The sequence below is a fragment of the Bos grunniens genome, chromosome 14 (genome assembly GCF_055505025.1).
Source record: "Bos grunniens cultivar Pamir isolate PY7600 chromosome 14, Bosgru_T2T1.0, whole genome shotgun sequence".
Classification (NCBI taxonomy): Eukaryota; Metazoa; Chordata; class Mammalia; order Artiodactyla; family Bovidae; genus Bos; species Bos grunniens.
In genome coordinates this window covers 41,168,134-41,171,806 of record NC_141178.1, presented here as the reverse complement: position 1 = coordinate 41,171,806, position 3,673 = coordinate 41,168,134, and positions in this window count along the sequence as shown.

Sequence of the window (3,673 nt, the reverse complement as noted above, 5' to 3'; positions counted from 1 at the left end):
CTGAGCACTGAAGAATTGATGCTTTTGAACTATGGTGTTGGGGAAGACTCTTGGGAATCCCTTGGGCTGCAAGGAGATCCAACCAGTCCACCCTAAAGGAGATCAGTCCTGAGTGTTCATTGGAAGGACTGATGTTGAAGCTGAAACTCCAGTACTTTGGCCACCTGATGCGAAGAGCTGACTCATTTGAAAAGACCCTGATGCTGGGAAAGATTGAAGGCAGGAGGAGAAGGGGATGACAGAGGATGAGATGGTTGAATGGCATCACTGACTCAACGGACATGAGTTTGAGTGAACTCCGGGAGTTGGTGATGGACAGGGAGGCCTGGCGTGTTCTGTTCCACGGGGTGGCGAAGAGTCGGACATGACTGAGCGACTGAACTGAACTGAACTGATCACTAATGAACATAGATGCAAAAATCCTCAACAAAATTTTAGCAAACAGAATTCAACAACACATCAAAAAGCTCATACACCATGATCAAGTTGGGTTTATTCCAGGAATTCATGGATTCTTCAATATACAGAAATCAATCAATGTGATACACCACATTAACAAATTGAAAGATGAAAACTATACGATCACCTCAAGAGATGCAGAAAAAGCCTTTGACAAAGTTCAACACCTATTTATGATTAAAACTCTTCAAAAAATGGGCATAGAAGGAACCTACCTCAACATAGTAAAGGCCATATACGATAAGTCTACAGCAAACATTATTCTCAATTGTGAAAAACTGAAAGCATTCCTCCTAACATCAGGAACAAGACAAGGATGTCCACTTTCACTGCTATTATTCAACATAGTTCTGGAAGTCCTAGCTACAGCAATCAGAGAAGAAAAAGATATAAAAGGAATCCAGATTGGAAAAAAAGAAGTAAAGCTCTCACTGTTTGCAGATGACATGATACTGTACATAGAAAACCCTAAGGATATTATCAGAAAATTACTAATCAGTGAATTTAGCAAAGTTGCAGGATACAAAATCAGTACACAGAAATCACTTGCATTTCTATATACTAACAATGAAAAATCAGAAAAAGCAATAAAGGAATAAATCCCCTTCACCATTACAACAAAATAATTAAATATTTAGGAATAAACTTACCTAAGGAGACAAAAGAACTGTACACAGAAAAGTATAAGACATTAATGAAAGAAATCAAAGATGGCATAAGCAGATGGAGAGATATTTCGTGTTCCTGGGTAGGAAGAATCAATATTGTGAAAATGAATATACTATCAAATGCAATCTACAGATTTAATGCAATCTCTATCAAATTACCAGTGGCATTTTCCACAGAACTAGAACAAAAAATTTCACAATTCATATGGAAACACAAAAGACCCCAAACAGCCAAAGCAGTCTTGAGAAAGAAGAATGGGCCTGGAAGAATCAAGTTTCCTGACTTCAGGTTATACTACAAAGCTACAGTCATCAGGACAGCATGGTACTTGCACAAAAACTGAAATACAGGCCAATGGAACAAGATAAAAAGCCCAGAAATAAACCCATGCACCTATGGGTACCTTATTTTTGACAAAGGAGGCAAGAATATACAATGGGGCAAAGACAGCCTCTTTAATAAATAGTGCTGGGAAAACTGAAACTACATGTTAAAGAATGAAATTAGAATAATTCCTAACACCATACACAAAGATAAACTCAAAATGGATTAAAGACCTAAATGTAAGACTAGACACTATAAAACTCTTAGAGGAAAACATAGGCAGAACACTGGAAGACATAAATCAAAGCAAGATCCTCTATGACCCACCACCTAGAGTAACAGAAATAAAAATAAAAGTAAACAATTTGGACCTGAATAAGCTAAAAAGCTTTTACACAGCAAAGGAAACTACAAGCAAGGTGAAAAGAGAGCCCTCAGAATGGGAGAAAATAATAGCAAATGAAACAACTGACAAAGGATTAATTCCCAAAATATACAAGCAGCTCATATAACTCAATACCAGAAAAACAAAGAACCCAATCAAAAAGTGGGGAAAAGACCTAAACAGATATTTCTCCAAAGAAGACATATAGATGGCTAACAAACACATGAAAAGATGCTCAATACCACTCATTATTGAAAGTGAAAGTGAATAGCTCAGTCGTGTCCGACTCTTTGTGACCCCATGGACTGTAGCCTACCGGGCTCCTCTGTCCATGGGATTTTCCGCGCAAAGATACTGGAGTGGGTTGCCATTTCCTGAGAAGGAAATGCAACCCACTCATGAAAAGATGCTCAGTGCCACTCATTATTAACAAACACAAGAAAAGATGCTCAATACCACTCATTATTAGAGAAATGTAAATCAAAACTACAATGAGATATCACCTCACACTGGTCAGAATGGCCCTTATCAAAAAGTTTACAAACAATGAATGCTGGAATGGGTGTGGAGAAAAGGGAACACTCTTACACTCTTGATGGGAATGTAAATTGATACAGCCACGATGGAAGATGATACAGAGATTCCTTAAAAAACTAAGAGTAAAATATGACCCAGCAATCCCAATCCTAGGCATATGCCCTAAGGAAACCAAAATTGAAAGAGATATATGTATCCCATTGTTCATTCCAGCACTATTTACAACAGCTAGAATATGGAAGCAACCTAAATGTCCAGCTACAGATGAATGGATAAAGAAGTTTTGGTATATATACACAATGGAATATTACTCAGCCATAAAAAGGAACACATTTGAGTCAGTTCTAATGAGGTGGATGAACCTAGAACCTATTATACAGGGTGAAGTGAGTCAGAAAGAGAAAGATAAATAACATATTCTAACACATATATGCAGAATCTAGAAGAATGGTACTGAAGAATTTACTTACAAGGCAACAGTGGAGAAACAGACATACAGAATAGACTTATGGACATGGGGAGAGGGGAGGAAAAGGCGAAATGTATGTAAAGAATAACATGGAAACTTACATTACCATATGTAAAGTAGATAGCCAACAGGAATTTGCTGTATGGTTCAAAAAACTCAAACAGGGGCTCAGTATCAACCTAGAGGAGTGGGATGGGGAGGGAGATGGGAGGGAGTTTCAAAATGGAGGGGATATATGTATACTTACGAATGATTCATGTTGAGGTTTGACAGAAAACAGCAAAATTCTGTAAATCAATTACCCTTTAATGAAAAATAAATTAATGTAAAGAAAGTCCTTTTGGGTGAATTTGTGCATCAGCCAAAATTTTTCTGAAGAAACAGGTGCAAAATGATAATCAGTCTTAATAATGTACAGAACACATGGTAAATTTTCAGTGCAATGGATCTTGTTTCAAAGTGGTAAAGAATCCATATACCAGAGCAGGAGATGCAAGAGATGCAAGTTCAATCCCTGGGTTGGGAAGATCCCCTGGAATATGAAATGGTAGCCAGCTCCAGAATTCTTTCCTGGAAAATTCCACAGACAGAGGAGCCTGGTGGGCTACAGTCCATGGGACTGTAAAGATTTGGGCATGATTGAATGACTGAGCACACACACACACTAAACTGTTTTGAATGTGAAATTAGCAAGAACTACGGATTGAACTTCCACTACATGTAAGACATTTTGCTAAACATTATCAGGAGATATTTACTAGACCCTGCCCTCAGTGAACTTACAATTTAATTTAGAAGAGAAAACAAATTTTGAAAAAATAAAGTCTTAA